This window comes from Aquarana catesbeiana, linkage group LG03 (genome assembly GCF_042186555.1).
Source record: "Aquarana catesbeiana isolate 2022-GZ linkage group LG03, ASM4218655v1, whole genome shotgun sequence".
Lineage (NCBI taxonomy): Eukaryota > Metazoa > Chordata > Amphibia > Anura > Ranidae > Aquarana > Aquarana catesbeiana.
The window spans coordinates 63,140,474-63,158,037 of record NC_133326.1 but is presented as its reverse complement, the minus strand read 5'-3'; the positions used below and the strand labels follow the sequence as shown (position 1 = coordinate 63,158,037).

The 17,564-nt window shown below is 41.7% G+C and overlaps 1 pseudogene; it reads right to left on the bottom strand.

The window, feature by feature from the left end:
* Positions 1-379: 379 nt before the first annotated feature.
* On the bottom strand, positions 380-14,177 carry LOC141131402 (migration and invasion enhancer 1-like; annotated as a pseudogene).
* Positions 14,178-17,564: the final 3,387 nt, after the last annotated feature.

Genomic DNA, 17,564 nt, shown 5'->3' with positions numbered 1-17,564 from the left:
TGCTGGCGTCCAGCTCCTTTTGAAATGTAACATCAAAGCAGCATCACAGATGTCAATATACTATATTTATTTATATACGTTCACTTTATTATTGCTAACATTATTCAAAAAGTAGCTGGGTGTAGTAAGATGTCCGCTGCCACCTTCTGACTGCAGGTGTTCTGTCAGATTAGCAAACCTGGTAGCGGTGGAACGCACATGCGCAGCTGACGGAGGGTCACTTCCGTTACCTAATCTGACTGGTTCGCTATTCTGACAGAACACCTGCAGTCAGAAGGCGAGTGCCGTTTCCAAAACATATCTGTTCAAATCAAGGAATTAAATAATTAGAAAATGCTTATTTATTTTTTTTGTAAAAATGACAGAACAGAATACCGAGTCACTGTTGAGAATTTTTATTCCATGTAGACATGAATAAGTTGTCTTACAGCCCTTAGGAACAGACTCTAAAGATACTCATGATTTCCTCGGCTTTTTGACGAAACCAGTCATTAGCAGAACCTGCCCTGGTCTGTAAGGCAGACCGTCTTCAAGTCTTCCACACCAGCTGCACTCTATTGGATAGTGCATGCTTTCTTGTTCCTGGTGATTTTCTCAGCTTTCTTGCCATCGTTCATCCTCTGCACAGCCTCTATGATCTAAAAAAAAATTTTATCATCATCATCATCATCATCCAGTATTTTCAACTACCAACTTCCTGACACAAAATGATATTCTGCATGGCTGAGCCAGTGTCAATTGAAAAACAAAAAAAACAAAAAAAAACAAAAAAGTCTAATAAACCTTCAAAGATCCATAAATGTCAGTTTCAGTCATCACATTCAAAGACAGACACAGACCTTGTTAGACCAATTTTAGCTCATCAGACATTTACATACCTCCCAACAGTCCCGGATTCCGCTGGACTGTCCCAAGATTCTAACACAGTGCCAGCATCCTGTGGATCCGGGTCCCACTGCCACTCAAGCCAGAACCCTCCCTTTTAAATGTTATTAGCAGTGCTCTGCTATCAGAAGCCGGCTCTCTGAAGCAGTGCTTTGCTCTTATATCCCACCCACTCCTGGAATAAAATGTAAACATTAGCCTGGATTAAAGGTCATGGATGTTCTACATGACAAATGGGTGACATGGAAATGTTTCAGGATATCATACACTGAGCCCGATGTCCTGTGTAATGTGGCAATTGTTTTTTTTTATTTTTTTTTAACTTGTGCTTAACTAGTTAAGGTCTGGAAGGATTTGCCCCCTTCCAGACCAGGCCATTTTTTGTGATACGGCACTGCGTAGCTTTAACTGACAATTGCGCGGTCATGCAACGCTGTACCCAAACAAAATGTATGTCCCCCCCCCCACAAATAGAGCTTTCTTTTGGTGGTATTTGATCATCTCTGTGGTTTTTATTTTTTGCGCTATAAACAAAAAAAGACTGACAATTTTGAAAAAAAAAAAAAAAAAAAATCTTTTTTTACTTTTTGCTATAATGAATATCCAAAAAAAAAAAATAAAAAATTTCTTCATCAGTTTAGGCCAATATGTATTCTTCTACATATTTTTGGTAAAAAAAATAAATTGCAATAAGCCTATATTGATTGCTTTGCGCAAAAGTTATAGTGTCTATAAAATAGGGGATAGATTTATGGCATTTGTTTTTTTTTTTTAAAGTAATGGCGGTGGTCAGTGATTTTTAGCGACACTGTGACATTGCGGCGGACAGATTGGACACTTTTGACAATTTTTTGGGACCACTGACATTTATACAATCGATCAGAGCTAAAAATAGCCACTGGTTAAAACTCTTTCAGGACGCCGGGCACATGAATTCCTATGGTGGTGGTGGTGGGGGTGGGGTTTGAAGCACCTAATTAGAGCCAGAGGCTCTAATGGGCTTCACAATAGGGTGGGCTTGGGGGGCAGAGAGCAGAGAGTGCGCCCCGATCCCACCCAATTGTGTGACCATAGAAAATGAATTTTCACACTACAGTTACTCCCCGCCAATCAGGAAGCAGGTCAGGGAGACCCGTTTCCAGATTGGTCAAAGCGGCTGGCGATCCTATTGGATGCCTCGCGCTGTGTAATAGGAGAAACACTGGGGGGGGGGGGGTGCTGACAGAGCTGCAAACCCAGCGGCCATCCCTGGTGCTAGGAGGGGGGTGCATTAGTGCCGCACCGCATGGGGGGGGGGTAGTTCTGTTTGCTAGGAGGGGGGTGCATTAGTGCCGCACCACATGGTGGGGGTAGTTATTAAGAAAAGCCAACCAACCGCTACTGCCTGTTATTATTGTGATACGTTTGGGGGGGGGGGGGGGGGGGATCTGGTTTATATACTACTATAATGTTATTTCATACAGATTCAGCTTCAGAGAGAAGTTTTCTCCTGGCATAAATAGTTTTTTTTTTACATCACAATCCCGTGTTTAATGTGCAGTTCCACATGCGCATTTATGAGTGCTTTGTCACATAGGGGTTGATTAACTAAAAGGCAAATAGACTTGCTTTTTGCAAAGTGCAGTTGTTCCAGAACTTAGTAAATGAGGTAAGGCTTCACTTTGCAAAGAATACCCGATCATGTGCAGGGAAAAAAAAAAAAAAAAAAAACAGCATTTTTGCTTGCACATGATTGGATGATGGAAGTCAGCAAAGCTTCTGCTCATTTACTAAGCTCGGGAGCAACTGCAAAGTGCGCAGTCTTTTAGTCTTTAGTAAATCAACCTCATTGGCAGTGCATTTTTGTTGCATTTGCCGCACATTTTTAGCCGTTATTTATGGTTTTGTTTTTAATGGGTTGCATTTATATTTTCAAGGTGTTTTTGTGTGTTCCAGTACATGGAAAAAAAAAAAAAAAAAAAAAAAATTTGCATCATGCTGTACTATTTTTTTTTTAAACACACATGAAAGCGTTGCAATGGTGTAAACTAAGCTCATTGAAATACGTTCATTTTTCTTGCATACACTTTCATACTCCATTTAAAAAAACATATTTGTCTGGTGTAAACTATCCCTTTAAAGCAGAGCTAAACTGCACAATACTTACTATTCATTCAACGAGCTGGCGTCCCTCCCCAATGATGGCTTCTTCTACCCAGTATCTCCTGGGTGCTGGGCTGTGGCCATCTTCATTGGTCTGTGCAGGATGACGTCGTTCTTGCGCATGCATAGGAGTGCAGCCATCCCTACACACAGGCGCTGTGCCGCAATGTAAACTGACCTATGCATATGCAGCTCAGCTTACATTCTAAAAGCAGGTATGTTTATTTTATTGCAGAACAGGCATTGCATGTCTCTTCTGCAAAAAAGAGCCTGCTTGTTCGTGTGAAGATATAGGAAATATAGGAACCATATCTTTTTATAAATTCAGGGTTCCTCTTCAATATGAAATTGTATTCCCATTTTACTTGTTTTTCTCTTTTTGTTTCTAAATTCTTTTGGTATTGCAACACATGTGGATGACCAGTTGACATCAAAATGTTCTGCCAATGATCTGACACAATTCTCGGAATATGAGATAGGGAAAGATGTTGAAATAGAACGTCCCTGTCTAAAAGCCAACTTAACTTCTTTCCAAGTAATTATTCCTACAATTATTTCTCCCTTTCTGTCAAAACAATTTTTGAAAATGGGACTTTAGTTTTGCTTCAGTTGAGATCTGTTTAAGGATTTCTGAAGTGGTATTTTCCAACCCTCTGAAATGAAATCAGCAGTGGATCACTTTTCAGAGGCAGGTGTCTCCAGCGTGATATGTCATTTCTTCACGGCCTGTGTTACCCAATGAAAGCCTGCAGCATTGGGCTAGGATGTTGTGACAGCTGTCAGAGGGAGATGAGTTGGCAAACTGTCCGGCAGAGTCTCCCCCGGGAGTGTGCATGGGGACCAGTATGAATGGACTGATGTGGTCCAGTGGCAGTTGAAGTTAAAGTGGTAGTAAAGGCAAAATGTTTTTTTGAACATTTTATGCATTAAAGGTAAATAAAAAAACCTGTGTGCAGCAGTCGACCCCCCCCCCAAGCCACCCCCTAATACTTACCTTAGCCCTTCTTAATCCAGCGATGTCCACGAGAACCTTGGCTTTCCGGGGACTCGCACTCCAGATTGGCTTTTAGCAGCAATGGCTGCCGCTGCTGTCAATCACAGCCAGTGAGCCAATCAGGGGATGAAGGGGGCGGGTCTGAGCCGCAGCTCCATGTGTGAATGGACACACAGAGCTGCGGCTGGGGAGTGTGCCTGCTTGGGTGCCCCCAAAGCAAGGTTTAACTGTTTTTGACAGGTACCCTTTCCCACTTCTGGGAGATGGCACCGCCCCTCGGAAGTTTGGCCCCTCTTCTCCTTCCACCGCCGCCGGGCCAGTTAGAAAGCACAGCACACTTCGCGCATGCGTAGTAGGGAATCGGCTGTGAAGCCGAAAGGCTTTACTGCCGGCTTCCCTTACCACGAATGGCGGTGGCAGCACCTAGGAGCTGATCTGAAAATCGGCTGGGGGTGCTGACATCATGGGCTCCCTAGGCAGGCGAGTGTCCATATATTAAAAGTCAGCAGCTACAGTATTTGTAGCTGCTGACTTTTCTTTTTTTTCCCAGGTGGAACACTGCTTTAAATACCCAACCAGGCTCTCTCATAAGACCAAACCTGGCTATATGAACAAATCAATTATTCCATAACGTCCATTCTATGTTCATTCAGAGCTAATGATTCCACATGTTCATAAAAAGTGTTGTCTTGTTTTAGCGATCATACATATTCCGACACTTACATCTTTCGCAAACGGAAATCCGCCACATTCCAGTTTGGAGAAGATCAGCTCATCGTTAACTTTAACTTCAAAGCTGCCTGTTGATAGAAGGATTACAGTGGTGAGAACAATAATAATCAGGAAAAACATAATGTGTTCTCATACATTCCACATCATTATCATCAGCATCACAGACAGTGCCAGAGAAGGTCAAGTCATAGTGAAAGCTAAATTCAGTGTTTCAATCAGCATTTGATGCAAACCTTTGTACTCTTCTCCCCAAAGGCTCACGTGGCAAGGCCCTGCCAGGGGTTGAACCCTCTAAACAGATTTTGACAATGGCCTTTCTCCTGTAGTGATAAGCGGAGAGCATTCTGGCATGTCCTTTAAACCCGAACTCCAGGCAAAGCTATTTCACTTCAATATTTCATATTCAAATTAAACCTGTAATGTTTTAATTACTCCAAGAGCGCTCTGTAAGCTCCCCTAAGATATGCTGAGAGCTGCTGATATGTACAGTGATAGCCGCATTTCACAAGTCACATACCCGTGGGATCCCTGTGGAATCTAGAGATCACTGTAATATAGGGATTGAGGGACCCAATGCCTCCTGGTTTGAACAGTGCTACCTTGTGTGGCCAGGCAGAGAGCCTGCAGTCTTAAGACCCCCCTGGCAGTGGTGACCCAGGGGTGCTCCTAGCATCACTATGGGTTTAGGACCCCACTGTGAGAACAAGCACTTGACCATGACGCCTCTTGATTTTTTTTCTGCACATCGCTTCATAGGTGAGAACGGGGTAATTTTTGTTAACGGGCCGCAAGTCCCAGCCATTGTGCACAACATTGGCACCTCTCTTATTTTTTTTTATTCACTGTCACGTTGTGTCACTGCACTCTATATACAGTATGTTTCCATTTTCCTTTACTCACATATGGTAGGGTGTGGGTCTTCGGGCCTGCCCTGAAGCTATGAAGAATAAGTGTCATAGTTGCTAGTTTTCCCAACTGAACTGTCAAGGCATTAAATGGCTGCTGTCACAACTGATCAATGTGCAGCACCATGACAACTGCAGATAAAACAGAAGCTAAGATGGCAGCTTCCCAGGCTGGAAATGGTAGGAGGGTTTAGTTTCACTTAGAGTAGCAGCACTAAATACCCCCTCCCTGGGCAGGGGGTGTCAAACTCAATTTAATTGCAGGCCACATCAGCATTATAGTTGCCCTTAAAGGGCTGGGTGGATCTGCAAGATGGTATAAATTTATCCAGAGTTTTTTTTTTTCCCCTGAGAGAATAGGTGCAGGAACTTTAACCACACACCCTCTGCTGAACCGCATCAAACAATGGGGGTGGCCAAATTACAGTAGTGACAGTGGGAAGATCTTAAAGGGGCAATAAATAACAGGAGTGTTTTATGTGTGGAGTTCAGAGGTACCCTATGCACAGATGGCAGCGTTCAGGGGTGGTGTGCTGTGTATAGAGTGCAGGGCTGAGCATTGTGCTATGTGCAGAGTTCAGGGATGGTGTGCAGTGTATGGAGTGCAGGGCTGAGGATTGCGCTACATACAGAGTGCAGAGTTCAGGGGTGTGCTATGCCAGTGTGCAGGGTTCTGCTACCTCTGGTTGAAAAAAAGCCCTGGGTGCGAGAGCCACATGAAATAGCCTGGCACGCCAGATTCAGCCCACGGGCCTTGCGTTTGACACACGTGCCCTTGGGTAATAGTGGCATTAATAAATAACTTATCTCCCCTTCTTTGGTGGATGTGGCACTCTGTCACACTACTTCTACCACTCTGTCGTGCTGAAATGGCACTATCTCTATTGGACCAAGTGATCATTAGATTACTCTGCCAACAGGCAGCGCTGGGTTCTGTAATGCAGAGAACATTCTGGCATGCAGCAATTCGCTGCCACTCTGCATTGACCACTGTCTTGTGGGTCCCAATAAAGGCCCCTGGATAATGTAGCCCACAGACCTCCTGGTGGATGGCCCTGTTATAGAGCATATTCATAACAGATGAAGGGACATGACTATGAGCCACCTTACCCTGCTGGTTTAGGATTCCCAAGTTTGCAGTACCTACTGGTTTTCACTGGTTTTCTAGAGATGTCCTCAGGGACAGAATAAAAGGTGGGATTTTTTTTTAAATTATTAAATAGAAGCATTCTTGACTTTTACAAAGGAAACCTGGAGTTCGTGGAGCACAGCCATTGCCAAATCTCCATCTCTTGGCCCTCTCTGGTTTGAAATATCCAAGTGCCTGAACTGACTCAAGCATGGAGCAACCAAAGTCAGAGTGAAGTCAGAACATCTGATCTACTTACTTCTTGTGGGTTAGTAAGGCCTCATGCACACTGCTGCTCCTAAACTCACATTTAGGAGCTTTTGGCGTTTTTTTTGCCAAAGCCCCTGAATTCAGCTCAATAAAAGCCTATGTATCCATGTACACATAGGCTTTTACCAGAGGTTAGGAGCAGTGAAATGCTCCTCTCCTGAATGCAGAAGAATTGTGTTCAGAAGAGGAGGTTTTGGTCATAAAAAGTGCCAAACGCTGCTAGGCCGTTTAGCACTTCAGCATTATTCATTTCCATGGCCAGAATAAATTACAATACTGGCCAATTAAATAAATTCCCAATCACCAAATGCTACTAAACTCACTTAAACTGGTTTAAAAAAATGCAGCTTAGGTGAGTTTTTTCACGCTGATTTTTCCCTATCAGGGGAAACAGTGTTTACAATAAACCAGTGTGCATGAGGCCTAAATCAGAAAATACAGAGGGCAAGTAGAGTTCCAGTTTGGTGTTCGGCTAGAGATGAATTTGGGGGACGCCCAAGCTCAACTCTAAAGCCAGGTAACCAGAAATACACAATGGTAATGAAAGCGCTCAAATTCCATTAGTTTGTTTCAGAAGGGGAAAAAAAACAAAACAAAAAAAAACAAAAAAAAAACTGCGTGCATCTCAAAATGGGAAATATGCAAGAAAAATCTGGGGAGTGGCACTGCATTCCTATGAGATAAGATAAAGCTCAAAAGAGAAGTCTATTTATAGGTTTAATGGATTTGTACTTTGTATAGGTGTTCCTAGGTTTACATGTACCGTATACTTCTTTATACAAAATGCCATATTGTGTTTAAAATGGTTTAACCACTTCATATCTAGGCCAATTCTGACACTTCACTCCTGCATGTAAAAATCAATGCTAGAAAATTACATTATTAATATATATATATGTAATGTGGGATGGGTGTTTTATGTCACACGGTATTTGCGCAGCAGTTTTTCAAATGCAATTATTTTGGAAAAAATACACTTTAATAATAATAAAAAAAAAAAAAAAAAAAAAAAAACACAATATTTACCCCAATTTTTTTGTATAATGTGAAAGATGTTATGCCAAGTAAATACATACTTAACATGTCATGCTTTAAAATTGTGTTTGCCCGTGGAATGGCAGCAAACTACAGTGCTTAAAATTCTCCACATTCTCAGCTTTAAACTCCTTTACAAGTTACCAGTTTAGAGATACACAGCAGGTCCGGTGCTGGAATTATTGCGCTCGCTCTGACATTCGTGACAATACCACACCATTTACATATGCGTGGGGGAGTAACATATGCGTTGGGGGGGACCGTGGTGTTTTTTTTTTTTTTTTTTTTAATTAATTCTCGTCGCTCCCGGTTTCCGGGGTCATATTGAGGAACAATGTCAGTTCCCCTCTCTCTGTTTTATGAACCCTACAGACTAATGCCTTGTACACACGGTCGGATTTTCCGACGGAAAATGCGTGATAGGACCTTGTTGTCAGAAATTCCGACCGTGTGTGGGTTCCATCACACGTTTTCCATCGGAATTTCCGACACACAAAGTTTAAGAGCTTGCTATAAAATTTTCCGACAACATCCGTTGTCGGAAATTCCGATCGTGTGTACACAAATCCGATGCACAAAGTGCCACGCATGCTCAGAATAAATTAAGAGACGAAAGCTATTGGCTACTGCCCCGTTTATAGTCCCGACGTACGTGTTTTACGCCACCGCGTTCAGAACGATCGGATTTTGCGCCAACTTTGTGTGACCGTGTGTATGCAGGACAAGTTTGAGCCAACATCCGTCGGAAAAAATCCATGGATTTTGTTGTCGGAATGTGCGATCAATGTCCGACCGTGTGTACAGGGCATAAGAGTGAAATTCCATTAAAGTTCATGTGCGTATAAAGGCAGGTGTCCCAATACTTTTCGTAATATAGCGTGTCAAAGTAACATTATACGAGCGTAAACTGGACAAAACACAGAATAAGTCTTTATATTAATAGGATACAATCTAATATTACTAATAGCCCAATAAAGGTGGCTTTAATTTTTTTCAAGGGAAACCTATACTGGGAGAAATCATAGATAACATCTGAAAATGCTAGTACCATGGTTGTCATGCTAATCCATTGGTTTCTGAATTTTGTAAGACACTAGCCCAGAAGAAGTATGCTGCATTCTTCTGGGTCTGTGTCTAAACCGTTTTCCTACATGGAAAAGTCAAATAATATGAAACAGATCAGTAAACTTACCCGTCCTTCCTAAACCACCAGTGATCTCCGCATCAGGTACATGCTCCTTGATCTCAGATGCAAGCTCCTGATAACGGGCCTTGTATCCTCACCTACCACTGGGAAATACGAAAACAAAGAGTCAGTAACCAAACCTGTTTGATTGTAATTTATCAAATCAATTCTATAAAATAAAAAAATAAAATAAACACAATATGGTGTTCTAAGAACTCTGTCCATGCAATCATTATCTGTACTTTATCTTTGTAAGGAATCATTATCAAGATTGGGTCCTGACAGAAGATTGTAGGGGGTTCCTGCATCCAGTGATGGGACTTTTAGGTCCCAACTCATTATGGTAACACTTATCCAAAGACTGGGACCCCCTTTTTACTTACCTCCTCAGCATTACAAACACACCCATTGCATTCTTCTTGCTGTATCTCACATACATAAAGCCGGACCTTTCAGACACTTCACACAATCATCAATCACATTTAAAGCTGCCTTGCAAATCCCAATGGAATGGGTGACACAGATAGGCAAATAACAGAGGAGACACCCCCATCCGACAGGCAAGGATTTCTCTGGATTCTGACTGCAGGGAATATCAGAGAACTGAACTAAAGATAAACCAGGGGCTCATTCACACAGGCAGTAAGAACAGGCAGCTGAGCTGTGGATTTACTGTCCCCTGAACATCCACCTAAACACAGAAATGCAACTTCTTAGGGCTGTATACATGCCACAACCACTACGCCTATCTTCATGGCCATGGCAAAAAGAGTGGAATGTTGCATTCGGTGGGTGGTAACACAGCAGAACCCATTGCAATGAATGGAGCTGTGCCACAACAGACAGTTCCGGTGTGGTGAATTGGCATTTTGAGAGATAAAAAAAAAAAAAAAAAATGCAGTGAGGAGATCACATATAGCCTCCGCACTACTTGTCCAATGCCCCCCCCCCCCCCCCCGAAAAACATTCCACTTTAGATCACTTTTCAAAGAGGCAGCAATAATAGGCACACGTTAGAACAAGCCCTAACTGAACCTTTTGGCTTCAGGACTGCTGCAGGGTTTGCTAGACTGCATTATTGGCTCAGATGACTTGGAATTTCTTTTGAAAGGTATGCTGAATTCTTCTACACTTTTGAAATGTGGTTCTGCTGCTGCAGGATGCTACGTGCTCACTGTGTAATATTACATTGGCCTAAGATTTTGGTCAGCAGTTAGAATAACCAGGGAGATGTAATGCTCTTTGCCATTGTAAAATGCATAGTGTTCCATACCTGCCTACAGTGTAACAGAAATGCTTTAGGTCAGGGGTAATGCTCAGCGATTATAGAAGATTCATTAGAACTATAATGAAAAAAATTATTCTGTAGTTAGTTTTTTTAGCCTATTTGCAGTGCTCTGTGCACTACAGTATGTAATGCATATTCAAATTGCATAGCTCCCAACTGTCCCCGATTTCGAGGGACTGTCCCTAATTTGGAGCAATGTCCCTCTGTCCCTCATTCCTCCTCATTTGTCCCTCATTTTGGTCTGATCTATATAGATGTATATAAAATACACTTTTTATCTATCAAAAAGTGTTTCCCAGCGCCAACCCTTTCATCTGATTTCTAAATGACTGCATTTGTAAATTCCAAAAGCAAATATAAAGAAATAGTAGTGGTAAAAAAAAAACTTGTGGTTTTAACCAGTCTTGTTTTTTGTACAATTCTCCTTTTAAGGGGGCGTGGCAAGGGGTGTGTCCTATGCCTGCATACTTTTGCCGATAGCTGTCCTTCATTCCCATCTCAAAATGTTGGGAGGTATGAAATTGTGCCCAATGACCAAGGTATGTATTTGTTACATAATGGTTACGAAAGAACATATTACCTACATGTAAGGGCGGTGTGCAACATGTATGAGAATACGGTATGCATTCCCACTAATGTGGTTTCAAAATCCTACATCAAAGAGAAACAACTGTTCTATATTTATACCCCAGTAGATCATTTTTTACTAAGCCCCTTGCATTCAGACATTTCAAAGGAAACCATTCTACTGCTGACCTCTTTCTGGAAATGCTGGTTGCCTGGCAGTAAGCCAACCCTCTGGTTTCAATACTTTCTAAAGCTAGTCATATTGGGCGGTTCCTAATGAACTGACCGAAATTCATTTCATGGGTGACCCTGTTACTACCCTCCCTTTGGCATCTTAAAATTGAAGGAGCCATATGGCAAATTGATGGTCAAGCAGCAGCTGTATTCAATCAGATGCAGCTGCTGTTCGGGTGTTCTGGTGCCAGTTGTCAGAATACGACAGCAGGTGATTCCTCCATCTGCACTGTAGTGTACAGCATGATAGGGGAGAGTGTGAGATCTTTTTTGTTCAGCCTGAAGGAAAAAATTTAATTGCCAGCTTAAGTTACTGACTAGGAAAGGTTGGCCAAAGACATCTCCAAATTGGAGCCAAGCTTGGTCCTGCAAGCACTACCTGGCTCAACAAATGGCTGGCCATAGACACCTTGAATTTTGTATAGATCATTCAAAGTTTGGGCTTTTCAAGCCCTGCAAGGACCACAGCAGAACATTATCTGCTGAACAGTGACTGCATCCTATCAGATACAATCGCTGTTTGGCAGGAGAACTGTATTCAGGCAGTTGTGAGTGCCATGACTCCTGAACACAGTAGCTGTCAGTGGAGATTCTTCCATCTACGTCCTATAACATGGATTGGGAAATCAATGGATTTTTTCTCGCTCTGGGTTGAATGAGAGAACATAAAGCCATGTATGATTAGCAAAAGGGAAGGCAGACTGAGGTTGGACGTCCATATCTGCAAATGCACATTCACATCAGTTATTCTATGTAGGCTGGCAACTATCATTTACTCAGCAATAGCGGACTTCATGCTTCTCATAGGAAAGACTTCCTTCAGGCTGGGTTCACACTAGAACATGCAGCGGGTCACAGCAGGGTCCGGTGTGTCTCCAATCACAGTTTCAGGTCCGATTTCAGCCCAAAATGTGGGCAGAGAAAACACTGGGGGAGATTTACTCAAACCGGAGCACTCAGAATCTGGTGCCGCTCTGCATTGTAGCCAATCAGCTTCTAAGTTCAGCTTGTTCAATTAACCACTTCTGGACTGCTGCACGCCGATATACATCCTAACTTTGAAGAGGGATATCTTTGTTATGGCAGCAGCTAGCTGCCATAACTCAGGTATCTTCTTCTTCGGCAGGTGGTCTGGTTTCTGATAATAGTGGTCTCTGTGGCGGATTCACCACAAGATCACTTTTATTGGCGGTCCCCCCTCCCGCCGCACTCTGGTGCCCTCCGCCACTTACCGTAGCCGTCGGCAAAGACGATTGGATCCTTCTTCCTGCTAGGCATGGAGCCTAGTGAGGGGAAGATGGCCCCCACCCGTCTCCATACCATTTCAGGGCGGAAGTGACGTCAAAAACGTCACTTCCACCCATACCTCTTAAAAAGGGACATTTTTTTTTTTTTTTATTATGATTGCATTTTAGTGTAAATATGAGATCTGAGGTCTTTTTGACCCCAGATATCATATTTAAGAGGTCCTGTCATGCTTTTTTTCCCTATTACAAGGGACGTTTACATTCCTTGTAAAAGGAATAAAAGTGACACAATTTAGTGTTTTTAAAAGAACAGTGTAAAAATAAGTAAAATAAATAAGACCCCTTTCACACTGGGGCGGTGGGTGCATCAGCTGTAAAGCACCGCTATTTTTAGCGGCGCTATTCGGCTGCTAGCGGGACGCTTTTACCCCCCGCTAGCAGCCGAGAAAGGGTTAAAACCACCCGCAAAGCTCAATGGGCAGGAGCGGTATACACTGCGCTGCTTCACCGCTCCAAAGATGCTGCTAGCAGGACTTTTTTTAGCGTCCTGCCAGTGCACCGCTCCAGGCTTTCACACTGGAGAGACAGGAGTGCCTCTTTCAGGGCGCTTTGCAGGCTATTTTTAGCACTGTAGCGCCTGCAAAGCACCCCAGTGTGAAAGGGGTCTAAGAAAAAAAAAAAAATTTTTTAAATGCACCCCATCCCGCCGAGCTCAGATGCAGAAGCGAACACATACGTAAGTAGCGCACGCATATGAAAACGGTGTTCAAACCACACATGTGAGGTATCGCCGCAATCGGTAGAGCGAGAGCAATAATTCTAGACCTAGTAACTCTAAACATACAACCTGTAGAATTTTTTAAACGTCGCCTATGGAGATTTTTAAGGTTAAAAGTTTGTCACCATTAATATTAATAATAATTAATAATAATTAATATTATTAAAAATAAAACATTTGTTCCCAAAAAAGTGCACTTGTAAGTCCGCTGCGCAAATACAGTGTGAGAGAAAGTATTGCAACAACCGCCATGTTATTCTTTAGGGTGTTAGAAAAAGAAATGTATAATGTTTGGGGGTTCTAAGTAATTTTCTAGCAAAAAAAAAAAAACCCAAAAAAACTGTTTTTAACTTGTAAACAACAAATCTCAGAAAGAGGCTCGGTCCTTAAGTGGCTAAACTTCAACAAAAAAAAAAACCTGGAAGCTGATTGGTTTCTATGCAGAGCTGCACCAGATTTTGCACCCTCCAGTTTTAGTAAATCCTCCTCACTGTGCTCATATATACTCATATCATGTAGTAACATTGAATGCAAGTCCTGCGATTATAGGTCCATACTAAAGGAAGGTGACCATTTCTACAGTGTCTGATACATGATGATAGTCTTACTTACCAGTACTCTATATGGATCCTCACGGCTTGGCTCTGGCTCGTCATCTTGCTGCTTTGTTGTGCTGTCCAGGACTGGGCTGCCTCTATTTAAAGCAGCAAACAGATCACTGATACAGGAAGAACCAGAAAAGCTGCCTAGTCATTGTGAGCGTGTTCTCTGTTGTCACGTGACCGATGAAACCAGACCTGTCAGCTGAAACTAGCAACACAATAGAGACCAGTGCAGACTGGGAGTGGTGGGAGCGCATCAATAGAGCAGCTTGTGATATCTCAGTGATGGCCTGCCAAATGCACAGATTCCAGACACATCCCCAGCCAGTCCAGCTGAAATCTGCTCCAGATGCTGCGAAATGAAGAACTCATCCTGTGTGGGTGTTCAGCTCATTAACCACTTACAGACCGGAAGATTTTCCCCCTTAATGACCAGGCTGTATTTTGCGATACGGCACTGTGTCGCTTTAACTGACAATTGCGCAGTCATTCTTTTGGTGGTATTTGATCACCTCTGCTGTTTTTAATTTTTTTGCGCTATAAACAAAAAAAGAGCGACAATTTTGAAAAAAAAAAAAAACAATATTTTTGTACTTTTTTCTATATTAAATATCCCCCAAAAAATTAAAATTTCTTCATCAGTTTAGGCCCATATATATTCTTCTACATATTTTTGGTAAAAAAAAATCGCAATAAGTGTATATTGATTGGTTTGCGCAAAATTTATAGCGTCTACAAAATAGGAAATATATTTATGGCATTTTTTTTTTTTTTTACCAGTAATGGCGGTGATCTGCGATTTTTAGCAGGACTATGACATTGCGGCGGACAGATGGGACCATTGACATTAATACAACGATGTATAATGACGGCAGCTGGCCCGCCATTCAGTTTAACCGCTTGCCAACCAGCCGGTGCAATTTTACTTTTGACCACTAGGGGCATGTGCGCCCACATCGTGTGCACGACTCCGATGTGAGTGCCCGGCGGGCGCGATGACCGCTGGGCTCCTGCAATCACTTGTGGCAGAGCGAGAACCGGGATGTGTGTGTGTAAACATTTAGTGACATTTACACAGTAATCAGTGCATTTTTATAGCACTGATCGCTGTATAATTGTCAATGGTTTTGTAATGGAAATTTGTACGTTCTGTATATAATTGTATTCTATTTTGTATGTATTGCACACTGCCCTCACTGTGCACACGGCACTAATAATGTTTTCAGTAAATGTTTACATTCTTTCGAGTCCTGATTAGAATTAGCCTGCCTATGTAACGCCCCTTGTTACCATAAATGTACAATTGTAATATTAATGTGATACCTACGTAATCATGTGCATAAAAACCTTCAATTGCGTCATAATAAAGCAGAACAGTTATTTGGAAAGATGCTGAGCGTATCTTTTGTGTCTGTTCCCTACTGCAGTAGTTATTAATAATTTGGAACCACTAATCAATATGAGGATAGGAGTTGCCTATCATCAATTTAACCGAGTCATGCATGGCGAGCTTTGCCTTAGGAGGGGATTCCAGGTGACCCTGAGTATCCGAAACGAGGAGCTTGAGACGATCCGGGAATTTCTGATAATCAGCCGGCTGAGGTAAGCCTTTTGCTTACATTTGAGTTATCAGACTTCCTTGATCGGTAAGGCATTTTCGGGACAAAGGGTACCTATTTTACTCCCCTTAATCGAACTGTATTGATTGGTGGTTATATGTTATGTTGTCCCTGTCTATTGTCCATTGGAGTGTTATAGATAAGAAAGGGAAGAATAGTGCTGTTCACAGGTATATGTAGTAAATCTGCTAGATAAAGTAGTTTAGAGGCAAGAGGGTATAGGCACACGTAGAGAAGAGAGAAGACTGGCCAGTTATTATGGGCATTGAATTAAGTAAGGGAATGAAGGGTAAGAGACCCTCAAAAAATGCCCAGCGCAAGAGGAGGGCTATATATGAACCAAAGGTGCGGTTCCGCCTATACTGAGCCCCTAGATTAATGGTTAGAGTGGACCGGGATCCACAATGGGTAACTGGGTTACTAAAGGCCATAGGGACTAAGAATCATGCAGAGTAAACAGCTAGAGAAACAGCTATCTATGTGAGCGGGATGGATCAAGGGTGACAATAACACTAGACAGAAAGGGACATTTTCATGTTAAGTTGTGGGATGAATTTGGGGTCAGGCACTATAACTATTAGAGTCAGAAACAGAGAAATGAGAGGTAAAACAGAATACTTTATATGTTGTCAGAGAGGGAAGATGGGAGGAGCACTCTGGCTGCCCGTCTGATCATAGAAGCTAGATATAAAAGATATCTGAACAAAATAAAGAAAGTAGAATTTAGACAGGAAAATATTAATGAGAGTTAAAAGAAAGTGAGAGAGATATTGGTGTATGTGTGCGAATGCTGGGACCTTTAGTTCTATTGCTTGTGTGTGTCATGTACGCAGATGTCACCCCCTCCTTTGTGCTCTCCTGAAAGAATGTCCCTGAGAGGTCAGTGATAAGCTGGCAGGACACCATGCCAATTCCAGTTTTTTAGACTAAACATGTGCCGGGTTAACGAATCTAATGGTAAACAATGTGATCACAATTATTTTTAATCTGTTTTCCAAACATGGTAAAATGAAGGTTACATTTAACCGTGTATTACACAAATTGAATATCCTTTGATAGTGGAAACAGTGCATTTAAAACAGGGAAATTAAGTAAAATTAAGTAATGAGTATTAATTTCTAATATGAGTTTAACAATTTTATTAATAAAATAGATATATTGAAACTGGTTTAGACAACCTTTGGTTGGAAATGAAATTCAGGTTAATGGGGAAATTTGTAATGAATGAGATTAGTTTAGAATAAGATAACAATTTTGTAATTTTACATTTATACAATAAGCCCTTATTGAGAGAAAAAAAAGATTAAGATGAGGTTGTTATTTTGAATAAAGCTGCCATAATATTTAACAAAGCCAAGATGGATGGGATACATAAGAAGTTTTTCTACAAAAATGAAATTTTAAGGTTTTTGATGATAAATTGATGTGCGGTCCATGATGTGAGAGTAATAATAAATAAAATGTAAATATAACAGACCCATCACATCAAGTCCACACACCATGTTAGGATAGATGCCACCTGCAGCCAGTTGTTTTATAGTTTTTGATGCTTTCTGGTCCATCATACAGATTCTTGGTCCTTTTGTTTTATTTATTTTTATTTTTGAAATCTAAAGCAGAATGTGTGGATTGTGAAATGATGTGCCCCTTTTTCTTGTAAGTACAGTGGTATAAGCAGAAGAATATTTTGGATTTATGGGCATCTCTGCATGACCGCAGGGTATTGTTATCATTTATTATAATATTGCCAGGAAAAAGTTGTCTTTTGAAACATGAAACTGGAGTTCTTACACAAACAGTGTGATAGAAAACAAGCCATTGTAATATATTTATGGAAGCTGGACCCAGTAATGAAGGGTTCACCCCGATATATCAGAGCTGTAGCTTTTATGCAAAGGTGCTATTAGACAAAGTTAGATATTGTTTTGGTCAAACATTTAATTTTTAATGG